Source organism: Xenopus laevis, chromosome 5S, assembly GCF_017654675.1.
Source record: "Xenopus laevis strain J_2021 chromosome 5S, Xenopus_laevis_v10.1, whole genome shotgun sequence".
NCBI classification, from domain to species: domain Eukaryota; kingdom Metazoa; phylum Chordata; class Amphibia; order Anura; family Pipidae; genus Xenopus; species Xenopus laevis.
Genome location: NC_054380.1, coordinates 25,063,701 through 25,077,717, shown reverse-complemented (window position 1 = coordinate 25,077,717; position 14,017 = coordinate 25,063,701). Strand labels below are relative to the sequence as shown.

General features: G+C 42.2%; 1 protein-coding gene across 2 annotated transcripts in view; it reads right to left on the bottom strand.

Moving 5' to 3' along the window:
* Positions 1-13,785, bottom strand: part of sptbn1.S (spectrin, beta, non-erythrocytic 1 S homeolog) — a 121,631-nt gene extending 107,846 nt beyond the window's left edge. Inside the window, exon 1 of one of the 2 annotated variants that reach the window (XM_041564324.1) lies at positions 13,376-13,785. The gene's annotated coding sequence lies outside the window, so the exon portion shown is untranslated. The remainder of the gene's footprint in view (positions 1-13,375) is intronic. The other variant, XM_041564325.1, reaches the window with a different exon arrangement.
* Positions 13,786-14,017: the final 232 nt, after the last annotated feature.

Sequence of the window (14,017 nt, the reverse complement as noted above, 5' to 3'; positions counted from 1 at the left end):
CTGCAGCATTTGTATATCTAACTGTCCCCCATTACTGAAATTACTAACTGAGATACACAATAACCACTGTGGTGCAGTCACGTCGTTTCTTCAGTGCTGTTGCCCTTATTCTCACCGTTTCACTGCCGGCGCACTTAGGAACATTCATTTTCCTCCTACACCATCATTCTCATGGCAACAAAGGACTACAAGGGGAAGATTTTAGGATGTCAGAAGTTGATTTTTACCCCTTTCCCAAAAATCGCCTTTAAATTCAAGATTGCAACAGTTTCCATGGTACCCAGCAAGCACGGGCGATTGTGCCCCTTTCGCAGGGACCATATAAATATTAAAAAATGAATAATGCATGCTGGAGTGCAAAGATGAGGACTCAAAAAGTCATGACAAGGGCCTGTGTTATTGAAGCTGCTGACTCGCCTGCAAGACACGCAACGCATTACACTGCCGCAGGATTCCTATGGGACCCAACCACACCTCTCCTTGCAAGCCCAGCACCTCATACTGTTCCACTATTTCCCCACCGTCCATGTGAAACGCTGCTTGTTTTCACTTTGTATAGAAAATTAGACAAGGGCTGCATTTTTGGGTGGTTACAAGAGCAAATTAGTGCCTATTATGAATGTGCAGCATATGGGCAGAAGGAAAGGGGACTGTTTATTTGCAAGACTTCCATAACTAAAACACACTGAAATTCTCTTTCCACTAGCTAAACCTCATGCAAAAAAATGCGTTATTTAAACCTTATGTACATTTAAAAAAAAAGTACTAAAGTGCAATAATTGTCATATTTGCATTCTGTTTCAAAAGTTTCCAAATAATTATGCGGTTATGCCTTTCGACTGCCCTTGGATTTAGCATTAATGGTGGGGAAATCTCTGTTCCAATGTTAGACTTGAGCGATGTCAGCAGCTCCAATTGAAAGTGCTCACTCCACGTGGGGATCAAGGGGTGCAGGGGCAAAAGAAAAGCAGGGCCAATCACTTGTGTGACCAAATTAGGTAAAAATCCACTTATTTGCGGAGCTCGTGAAATAACGAGATCTTGCTGTAAATGGCCACAGTTAGATATTGGGACATAGTTAAATATTAAAATGGCTTGAATGGAAAGTCCCATCGGCTATGGATGCCATGAGGCCATAGATGTGATTGTCTCCCTATAGGTCTATGTAGAGCCCCCATGTTATCCAATTATTTATCCCCCTAATGTGGCTCACAGGTACAAAAGGTTGGGGAACTCTGCCCTAGGCCGAATGAGTGGATCAGTGAGGAAGTAGTGGGTAAGCCAATCAAAGATATTCCAAGTAATAACCTTTCCAAGTTGGCAGCTTATCGGCCCGTGTGTAGAGCCCCCCCCAACAGGTTTTCCCAATCGATATCTGGGCGAAAGTCGACCAGATGCCGATCGGGCAGGTTAGAAAATCCAGACGTATCACGGCCGCATCTTTACGTTGAAGCGGTACTGCGATCCGACTGCCCTAGGGCCCACGATCGGATCAGCCCGATATTGCCGAGTTCAATGTGGGCATATCGGGGAGAGATACGCTCTTTTGGCAAGCGGATCTCTACGACTATGGCCACCTTAATGGTCTGGCCACACAGGCAGATTCAGGGAGATTAGTCTCCAGGCAACAAATCTCCTCCTCTTCGCGGCGACTAATCTCCCCGATCTTCCTTTCCCTGCCTTCTGCCAGCTAAATGTAAATCGCCTGGGGGCAGGCACATGGAACGCTTCGTTTTCCGAAGTCGCCCGTAAATGAGTCACAAGGGTACTTCGGACGACTTCGGAAAACGAAGTGCTCCGTGTGCCTGCCCCCAGGCAATTTACATTTTTGCCGGCGGAAGGCAGATCGGGGAGATTAGTTGCCGTAAAGAAGAGGAGATTTGTCACCTGGCGACTAATCTCCCCGAATCTGCAGGTGTGGCCAGACCCTTAGAAAGCAAATCTTTCTTAGGATAAGCTTTGATATCATTTGCATATATATTGGCCTATCAGGAGACACATTCCACAGAACACCTTGTTATTAGGCTGCACATAGACATGCTCTAAAATTAAATGCATCCAGTTCATATTTAGAAGGTACACTTAGAAAGGGAAAAAGCTATGATCTTAGGAGACATTTTAGAGGTTATTCTGAGCAAGTTAATATTTGGCAGGAACCGCCCAGTTCAAGTGCAAACCAGACTGTAGAACATCATACTGCATTTCAATGCATCTCACATGTTAATGGAACATATAACTGAAAGTTAACAAGAGCCAAATCCCTCACTTGCTAAAATGTAGCCAAATCAGCCGAGCAGAGCTAAAATGTATACATTTACATGGATGTGCAACAAAAAGCTAATTTATAGCATACGCTAAATAATCAATTATTTATAGAGAAAACTCCCTGACACCGTATGGACGGGAGGAAAGCAAATAGCCTGGTACAGTAATATACAGCATGAGACAGAGATGGACACAAACGTACAGTATGAAATGCACAGATGCCGATAATAAAGAGCAGAAATGGAGTGCATACATTCATACTCAAGGGTAAAACACAGTCTTTCAATGATACAACCAATTATATTTCTGCTTGGCTGTCTTGTTCAGACAATACTAATTAAATTATAGAATAAAGTTGTTGATTGCTAAAGGCAAACCTTCTACCCTTATGCATGACAATAAAATGTTTACGTGAGCAAAAGTGACGAATTGGCCTTAAGTAGGATATTAGCCTGGTGCACAGTGTGGGGCTACAGCACCCCCTAATAATTACGGAGGCCAGGATTAGGCAAAATATATATAGGATTCAGGGTCAGTCGAATCCAAGAGGCCTGGCTGAACAAAATCCAAACCCTACAAAATGGGGAAAATGTTTAATTCACATGACATTTCAGGGATATGCCCCTTCATCATTTCTGATGATCCCAAGCAAATTAGCAATGAGCAGGCTGGTACAAAACCTGACTAATCATGGTGATTTCAAGATGAAAAAGAAAAGAAGAGCCGCTGCTCATTCGAGTATTCAGACAAATCAAATGGAAAAATTAAAAGTGGCCATACCACATAGCTAAAAAACTGTACTTATATTCAACAAATCCCCATGTAACATCTGTAGCTCTTATTGATACTCTAACTTTCTGGGGCTGTATAAATAAATAAGGAGGAGGAGGATGACTTCCATTAAAGGGATACTGTCATGGGAAAAAAAATTCAAAATGAATCAGTTAATTCTGCACTGAAATCCAGATTTTTTTTATATTCAATTTTGAAATCTGACATGGGGCTAGACATATTGTCAATTTCCCAGCTGCCCCAAGTCATGTGACTTGTGCTCTGATAAACTTCAATGGGTCTTTACTGCTGTACTGCAAGTTGGAGTGATATCACCCCCCTCCCTTTCCCCCCCCCCAGCAGCCAAACAAAAGAACAATGGGAAGGTAACCAGATAACATCTCCGCAAAAACGAAGTGATCCCAAATAAACTTAAATTCGTCCCACGGCAGAGGCAGAGGTCTGACCCGAGTCAGTAAATTTCAATTCATTCTATGAAGAGAGAAAAGAACCCCAGTTGCCTCTCACTCGTTCAGCAGTTCCTCAATTATTAGATTACCTATTAAGTGTTTTTGTGATTGTCAAATGGCAACCACTGACTAATTAAAGAAAGTGCAAATAAATTATATTAAAGTGCAAGTGCAATATAATTCATTCTATTAATTATAATATAACTAAAGATTAATAAATACTTAATTAATTACTTTCACACAAATTAATGACCTTATGATACAATGTGTTGTCTGGTACGTTGGTTTTGCTTCCACAATCAATCTGATCAAAGATTTAATAAAGTGCTTCAAGTGCTGATATGATTGCTATTAAATGGCAATTACCAAAAATTCATCATTGCTTCGAAGTTAATTTATTGTAAAGTGCTTAACAGTGCTAAGTAATAAATAGTGATAAATAGGTAAAAATACGATAGTTGATATAGTGAGGACCACAATTAATGGGATAAATTACTTTTAAAAAATACACATGATGCTCAGGTTAAAAAGTTTTAGCAAGAAAAGGAAATTAGAAGAGGTGGAGTTGTCCCAAAACTACTACCTAATTGTTTGCTATCCCTGGGACACCACAAAGACAAAGGAGGCAGAGTATCCGGGACTGTGGTCTTGTAATTAATCTAAATCCTATTCTGAAAAGGAGTTGAATAACCCTAAAAAAACACAAATCCACGGGCTCTTGTGACTTTAGTAGCAGAGAAAAGAGAGATTACCGAGCACTGGTTGAAGTAAGTATCTTCCCCACCCCTTCTACCCCTCTTCACAGATAACATCTCCCTAACACAAGATAACAGCTGCCTGGCAGATCTAAGAACAACACTCAATAGTAAAAACCCATGTCCCACTGAGACTCATTCAGTTACATTGAGAATGAAAAACAGCAGCCTGCCAGAAAGCATTTCTCTCCTAAAGTGCAGGCACAAGTCACATGACCAGGGGCAGCTGGGAAATTGACAAAATGTCTAGCCCCATGTCAGATTTCAAAATTGAATATAAAAAGATCTGTTTGCTCTTTTGAGAAATGGATACAGTACAGAATTCTGCTGGAGTTGCACTACATTAACTGATGCGTTTTGAAAAAACATGTTTTCTGATGACAGGATCCCTTTAAGCCATTGTAGTGAGCACTCTATCCTCAACCAACTGGACTGCTCAAAATATCCAGGTCCATCCAAAACACAATTTTCCTGCAGCAAGTTACAGCTTAATTCATGATATAAAGATGTATCAACCTAACTAGAAAAGTGCTCTTCAACCATTCTGGGACCTTTATTCGATCTTGTCGTGTGTGTGAGTAAAGTTTTCTAGCTGAGGAGGAAATCCAAGAGAGGAAATGAGAGCTTCATGTTTGTATCCACACCCATGGACCCAGTGGGATTATAGAACTGCTGTCCACTAAATTGAAACTTTCCAAACACTGATGGATTATATGTTAAGATATTAAGTAAATATTCTTGAGTTTTATGCCTAATGCACTAAGTTCTCTGGTGTCTTTCTGTCCTACGCCATCAGGCCATCCTATCCATGCCAAGTCCCCGAGTGTCTCTTTCACGCCTCTGGCGAGTATCAGAAATATTTTAAAAACTCTCTTAAATCAGGGTACAGGCAAGGAGCATACTGGTGAATGTGCCCTATATAAAAATGAGTGTTGGAACACACAAATATACAAAGAAACTATATTATAGAACAATTATTTATACACTAAAGTATATATCTTATGAGGAGGCTTGGCTCAAGAAGGTGACATTTGCTACCCTAACTTTAAGGTGGCCATACACGCACCAATATTATCGTATGAAAATTTCTTACGATTTATGGTGAGTGTAGGGTGGGAGACAAGGCTACTGATATCCACAAAAGCCTTGGATATCTCAGATAGGATGGAAAATTTATTATGATGCCATTGAAGATGCCTGAACATTGGTAAAATATTAATTCTGAACAAACCGTTAGATAGTGATACAATTCTATTGTGTTTATCCAATGATTCCACTCTATACATCACTATACCTTTACGGCAACTTTTAGTATGTTATAGACCGGCTACTTCTTAGCAACTTTTCAATCGATCTTGTTTTTTCATTTTTATAGTCTTTTGAATTATTTGCCTTATTCTGACCCCCTTCCGGCTTTCAAATGAGGTCACTTACCCCATCTAAAAACTTTGCTTTGTACAATTATATGTGCATGTATGGGGGCACCAATTCCAACCGATATAGATAGTACTGTGGAGAGTAGTCGATTAATGTATCGGACAGATTTGGTGACCTCACCCATTGCTGAAGTTTCCCTTCACTTCCAAATGATTGGAACAGCAGAAAGGCTGCCATACCATGCGTGGCCCCTCAAACATTCTCCATTTATTTGTCTGTGAGCTGATCGGTTGGAGAGCATGCCATGTTTGGGAACTTTACACATCATGGTATTTGTGCTTTACAGTCTTTTTGTGGCTTATTATAATAACAGACACACAAAATTTCTTATGTTACAGCTACAAAACAAGGTAAGACATGGCAGCCCGGGCTTGTGTGTCTGGTTTCCACATTACCAGTTCATTGTCACCGTCATTTACCTTCATTTTGTCGACAATATTCAATAACGCCAATCCTTCCCAGTCTCACATAATTAAATTATATAATCTGATTTTCATGCTATTAGCTTTAGTGTTTGTACCTAGCAATTGCCAGTACAAATGGGGGTTGAGAATAAACCACATTAACCCACAGAACCAGATCTGATGCTACACACTAGCTCCAGGTATGGAGGCATTTGATTCACACAAATAAACAATGACTAACAAAATATGTAGATACAGATTTTCTTTTATGCTGTTTACACTCAATTCCACAAAATCTTTTATTCTAGACTCTTGGTATAGAAGAAACCTGAACCAGATGGAGAGGCCCAGAGGACTCCAGCTTTGGATCATGCAAACGGATGTATGTATGTTCTCACCAACTTTTCTTTACATTCTTACAATGTCAACAGGTCTTAAAAATGACCTGAAGTCACAGTGCCAATTCAGCACCTACAATGTTCAAATCTTTAGGGATGAGTTTATAGGCAAGTCCATAGGCTGGCTGACTCACTATAAGTACAGGGACAATATAAGAGCAATACAAGGCCATATACAACTGCAGACACTTTTGCCAAAGCACCACAAAAAAAAAACTGCACAAAACATTCATTCCATTGTTAACTGAATCTCCAGCATGTGTGTAAACCTGAGCGAAAAAGGATTAAAGCATCTCAGATAAACCTGACCCATATGGTCGGTGGCTATGCAAAAGAACAAAATCTAGGTTAATACACACCTGCTGGAACACTAACCATTAGTGTTATGTGATTGCTCGGGTGCAGTAACCCCTAGCAACAGCATTAACTGAGCAGCTGGGTTTAAAAGAGAATATCTTACTGGTTACCATGGTTACTGCACCTAAGCAATTTTTATTACATATGGGGAATTATGCTATGATTTATAAATGTGCTTATTAAATAAGTGCCCATTGCTACCTTGTTGTCCTGCCCTTTCACCCACTAGGCTAACATTTGCCATCCAAAGTCTCAAACCAATCTGACCAGTTGTTCTCTGATCATTAAATTCTCACTGTAATCAGACGCATTTCAACACAGAGTTGGGTAGGGTGGGCAACACAAATTCCATTGTAGTATTTGGGCGTCTCATTGTCATCTACGGTTAAATACCACAACTGCCATTTGTCTTTCACCGTTGTACTGGCCATGCCATCCTTACAGAGAAGCCCCTGTCCCTTGGCAGAGCATGACTTCAGGCTGGAAACTTTTCAATTGAACATGTAAAGGAACGGCTAGCACCAGTCTGCTAAATACAGCACGTGCAATACAATATGCTTGTGCTGCCATTCTTTTCAAGTGAGGCTCTGATAACTATCAGTAAGTCAATTAATTGCAATTGGCAGCATTCTAACAGTGGAAGGCTGTATTTAGCAACAATTCATCATGGAATAGGCCAATATATTGTTTTATAGCTGGTACTTTATATAAATAAGGCTTGGTTCAAGACACATTACCCCCAAATTTCATTAACCCCCAGAGAATCACTACTACTGGAAACTACTACAAAAGACACTAGGAAAAGAGGGGGATATTTAATACATTATAATGTATGGGATCTGTTATCCGGAAACCCATTATCTAGAAAGTTCAGAATTAGGGCAAGGCCATCTTCCATAGACTCCATTTTAATCAGATAATTGAATTTTTTAAAAATGATTTCCTTTTTCTCTGTAATAATAAAACAGTAGCTTGTACTTGATCCCAATATGTAATTGATCCTTGCTGGATACACAGCAATCCTATTAGGTTTAATTAATGTTTCAATTATTTTTAGTAGCCATAAAGTATGGAGATCCAAATTATGTAAAGACCCCTTATCCATAAAACCTCATCCAGCATTCTGGATAACAGATCCCACATTTGTAGTGTAATTATTTATCCTCTCACTGCTGTCCTTGGAACACAAAAGTAATACCAGCAACGGCATTTATCTAGTACAGGTATGGGACCTGTTATGCAGAATGCTTGGGGCCTAGGGTTTACCAGATAATGGATCTTTCTGTAATTTGGATCTTTATACCTTAAGTCAACTAAAAAAAAAATCATTAAAACATCAAATAAACCCAATAAGCTGGTTTTGCCTCCAATAAGTATACATTACATCTTAGTTTTGATCAAGTATAACTACTGTTCTACTGTAACAGAGAAAAATGAAATTGTTTATAAAAATCTGGATTATTTGGAGTCTATGGGAGACCACGTTCTCACAATAAGTAAATTTCTGGATAATGGGATTCCAGATAACAGATCCCATACCTGTACTAACCTTGAAGTTATCCAGAACTAGCTTGATTATAAAATATAAATGACCAGTATCAGATGCATAAACACACAGTGGCATAAATTTCTCTTGCATAGATCATAGAATACAGGAGAATAGCTCAGTGAATATACAGCCTTCCATAGAAAAACGTTTGATTTTTACATAAATTTGGGTGGTACCATATTGTCAGCCAGAGCAATTTAATTCCAACGTTTTGTAAGACAAAGCTGTCTTCACCAAAAAATATTAACAGATTTAACAGATCATCTTTTTGGCAATTCTTTATCCGCAGAAAGTTATGGGAGTGATATCACAGACTGGGCTGTAAGCAGCTGCCCATCAAGCAGATACATTCCTTTTGGAATGCTCATCCGAAATATTGGAAGTATTTAAAAGAGCCTGGATAATCACATGGGATGGAAGTCCTACTGCACCCATACCATGCAAAGCATGCCAGGCATCTCCACAGATGTTTGCTTCCAGTATGTTATCTATGAAATAATTCCCTTCGCCAAGCAAATGTGTGGGACGGGGAGGGTCATGGAGTATGTTTGGGATACACTGTAACATCAATTCTAATGAAACTTTGCCTGGTTAAAGGACCAGTAATGTAAATGATCCAATGATCTTACATGTTGAGTCCATGAAGCCTCATCAGGAGATCACATTAATGGCCCAATGCATGTCACATACAACAGAACTTCAAGTCTTCCCAATCAATAATTGACCAAGTCCTGATAAGATAAGGGTTGGGAGTCCATTGTTTTGGCCCACCACACTGGCCAATGGTCCCAAATTACTCACTCCACAATGGCTATTTTAGTGCTTATTTTATAAATTAGCATCTTAATCCAAATCTGGTTGTTCCAACTGAAATATGTAATATTATTGATCATTGAAACTGAAGTTTTTTATAAAGGTTTACTAAAAAGCCCAAACACTGCTAGGTGTAAACGATCAGCTCTGTGCCAGTCTGGGGAGCTAGATTCATTAGTGGTTGCATATAGCAAATAACCTTTCATAAGCCTGTACATGAACATATGAAATTTAGATTTAATGTTAAACGCATGATTTAAAATATATTCTGCATGCAACCATCCAGACATGACCAAACACTCATATTTAAGCAAAATACAGGTATGGGACCTGTTATCCAGAATGCTCGGGACCTGGGGTTTTCCCAGATAACGGATCTTTCCGTTATTTGGGTCTTTATGCCTTATATCTACTAGAAATTAATTTAAACATTAAATAAACCCAATAGGCTGGTTTTGCTGCCAATGAGGATTAATTATATCTTAGTTGGGATCAAGTACAAGCGACTGTTTTATTATTACAGAGAAAATGGTAATCATTTTTAAAAATTTGGATTATTTGGATAAAATTGAGTCTATGGGAGACAGCTTTCTGGATATCGGGTTTCTGGATAAGGGATCCTATACCTGTACATCTATAACCTTAATCTTAAACAGTCTGAAGATATTTAACAAGCTGGAACAGAATTTTCCCCTGATCAAACCAAGCCCTAGCAAATATCCGTAAAAATGTTAGTAGCCCAGTGAGATTTAACTTCGTATACATTCAAATACCAGAAGAGCCTTTTAAATGTAGTGGAATTCAATTGTATCCCCTGAAGCTGTATTATATCAGTGTTTAGTAGTGACGTGCGGGCCAGCCCGATACCCACAGGCACAGTGGGTCCGGGCCGACCTCGCTGCCGCATTTGTGGGTCGTGACCTTACACTGCTGGCCTCAGACTAACGGTTTTATAGTCGCGCACCTGTCTGTCCTGCCCAGGGGCGATCCTGGCCCCTCCGCCGCCTTAGGCAACAGCAGTTGCTGCTGTCCCCCCTCCCCCGGAAATTCGCTCTTAAAAGTACCAGGAGCAGCATTTTTGCTGCCCCTGGTACCTAGTGGGGCGCTGCCGCCTGAGGCGACAGCCTCAACTCGCCTCATTGGCGAAGCACCCCTGGTCCTGCCCGTTTTGTGATGTCATTGGCAGGGCGGGTCTATAAAAGGAAATCAGTAGTTGGGTGCAGGTCGATTTTTTTCGACCTGCACATCACTAGTGTCTAGTGCTGAGCTTTCCAGACATCTTTGGTTTGATCAGTCCAATCTTTGGTCAGGCCACCCCTTAGCCCCAAACCACCATTCCTTTGGAAGAAATCAAAAGGTGGTAAGGGGCTAAGGGGTGGCCTGACCAAAAGCTTGATTTCTCCTTCAAAGCTGCCAATAGACATGCAGATTTTATTCACATGTACGACGAACGATCATTCATTGCAATCTACCGACCTATTAAACATTCCGATTAAATACAGTAGTAAAAATAACAAATCAGACAATGTTTTGGCCATTAATTGACAGACAGCAATCATACGAAAGTTATATCCAACAAATAGAAATGACAGTCACCCACTGGTATCATAAGGCAAGGCAATTCTGGCAGAGATATTATTGTTAGCCGACAGAAATGTTCTAATCTGTATAAATCGACTAACGATCGCCATGGTATGAAAAATGTCAGGATGATTCGCACACACAGTCCGAAAACGATACGAACCTTCGATTCGTATGTCTTTATCTTTGCATTTAATGCAAGCTTTAATCAACTGAACCAGGATATATGATTAAGCTCTTCCAAGAGCACAGCTTGTGATAACCCAAGTCCAACATCCCACTAGCTCCAACATGGGCAGTGATACCCATAGATTTTTATGGTTCTATCAACCTAGAACAATGACTCAGTACCAGGAAATATTCCGCTTGTCCCTCCAGAAGCTGGGTCAGGGATCGGACACGGACTGTTCCACTCATCAACTTCAGGTTCCATAGAAGATGGTTTTTCTTTTCATCAAAAAGGTACTATATTGGCTGCATCCTAAAACCCCTAAGGGCTCAAAAGCAACTGTCATTTGCAAACAAGTTCTAACTGTCTGGTGTAAGTGCCTATTTGGGTTTTTATAAGACACAGGGTTTCTAAAAGCAAACTGAAAACTCAAGCAGATCTTGAAAGGTATGAAATTAGGATACATGGCTCATTTCCAATGGCACTGCAATGCACCTCTCGTCATAAACAGCCCTACACACCAAAAGAACAGCATTCCTTTTTGCTAAAATATCAGTATATAGGTATGTTTGTATCATACACATAGATATGATATATTTCTGCAAGCACAGCCACTACCAGAAATTCTGGCAACTTCTCCCCTGAGAATGGACTGGCTCACTGGGCCGGGGGAACAGAAGGGTTAACAGAGCAGAGCTGTAGCCCAAATGCATCTCGACGTGACGGCACTAATTCTGCAGAACAGTTATCCAACCGCTTTCCTAGCAGGACACCATGACAAGTGAATATTTTACATCCAGAACAAGTGCAGGCAGTGTCAATACAGTAAAATGGGGAGGGCCCCTTGCGATCACTAGAGGGTGTTGGAAGGGATATTATCCCGGTGCAAGGGTGGGGTTGTGACGGACACAGCGGCATATGCCCATCTAAGAAGAAGACAGTGTTTGCCAGTTGCTCCATGGTGCTGCATCAGCTCTCAGCAGTGCATGGCGCCTCTTTTGCTGCATTGAATCTGTCCGACCCCCCCCCCCACACGCCCAGATGGTTCCTACCTACCCAAACACCATGGAGGGCACCCGTCGGACCGGCCAGCCATTTATATTGGCATTGACCTTAAACTGATGTCACTTATTAAAGGGGTTAAACACACACAAAAAAAAAACACCTGATGGTCCTTTAAGGACACAGATGCAATGGTGTGGCACAGCAACCCTGGCAATCACTGGCACCCCTGGAGAAAGAGAACAGGGAGATTAAGGAGTGGGTTGGGAACCACGGCAACAACCCAGCCCTGTGACGCCAGTGGTGGAAAGACTAAGACAAATGACAAGAGATTTGATTTCAATACAAAACAGAAACAGGAGAATGCTGGGTACCACTATACATGTACATACAAACACTGCCCATCTCCGATGCATCTGTAGTTGCAGAACTATAAACCCCAACCCCCAATCAGGTATTTAAAGCCACAGCTGCAGATTTCTGCAATATGAGCACAGACCGGGGCGAGGCATCACCTTCACCCCTAGGACCACGCCTGTCCCTACAGCTCCAACAGATATGACAGCAACATGGGGGCAACTGTCATCCCCATAAAGTGATATTGTGCCATGGATGACCAACAACAGCTGCTTTGTACCATAGGGATGTCCAAGCCAATATTATACTAAACAACCTGCAGCTCTCGCTCTGTCAGTAGGAGATCAGCTACAGCTGGAAGGTTGCAGGGCCCACATGGATCTGAGGAATAAATACGCAGCCATAACTAGCTGGCGGTTGGATGACATTTGCTGGGGACAATGTTAAAAAGGAGGATGTTGGAAACCCAAGTAAAGGGCAGTGGCAGAGAGAAAGCAATGGGGTGGGTTCTGGTGCTGCAATGCAATAATGGTGCAGGCAGGAGCATCAGGGATGAGGCTGCAGTTCTCACCCCCCCCCTCCCCTTCCATAAGGATGGTGTAGCCTGGTGCCCAGGGCACAGACACGCATGGGGCTGGGGGGCACCACAGTTAGGGAAAGGGGGGGGGCAAGCCTTAGGGATCCCAATGATGGAGACACTGACATCAATGAGGGTGACTTGACTGAACACAACTCCCAGCCCCAAGCTGAATCTTCAGTCACAGCCAAATCCGGCCCCGCCAGTTGTATCAGAACTACAAGTCCCAGAAGCCCCCCTGTAGCCGGATGGTGGGAGCAGTAACGAGGCAGCGGCATCAGCGGGAAGGCTAAATGGCATGTACCAAGGAGATGTGTGGAGGGGGGGGCAGACCGAGGAATCGTTCCCAGGGTTATTGCACATCTACTGCTGCAGTGCCGCTATCCCTGCCGGTCTCCAAGCAACCGCTCCCTGCCCCATGGCACCGCAATCAATGGAAGAAACAGCGGGAGACGCCGCCGGCTCCTTACCTGAAACGCACCGGTGTGACTGAGAAGCCCGCGGGAGCTTGTGCCGCCTGAGCGCAGGGCACGGGATGGAAATGAAGGGAGTGACTGGAGGAATCCGCAGCCTCACCACACACAGCAACAGCTGCACTGATTCTTCCCCGGAGAGGGGCGGGTAGAGAGGGAGAGCCAGCGCCCGCACCGCCACAGCGACCCCTACATGAAACACAGCGCTACTGCAGCCGACTCTGAGGTGATGATGGAACAGGCGCCGCCCTTGTCTCTCAGCGAAAAGCTTGTGCTCTGTCCTTCCCCCCAGCATCACCTCCCGGGCAGCTGGAATAGCAGCAACGCGCTCCCACTCCCACAGGATGTCCTCACGGAGGAATGCTCAGGCCTGCAGCTGCCTCTGTCTCACAGGGACTATTTTTGGCGGCAGAATATGAATGAATCCCCTCTCCAGGGTTGTCAGGGTCTAATTTTCAAAACCAGCCAAAGTTGGCTACAAAAACCAGCCCAAAACTAGCCAAGAGGCACTTCAAAAGTAGCCCATAAATAGCACAATATGTGGAGTGTGAAAAGTCTAAAAATAAATGAATATATGGGAAGTTATTCCTTTTTAAATTTTAACTGTTTTGAAATATTTTCCATGAAGCAAAATGGGAC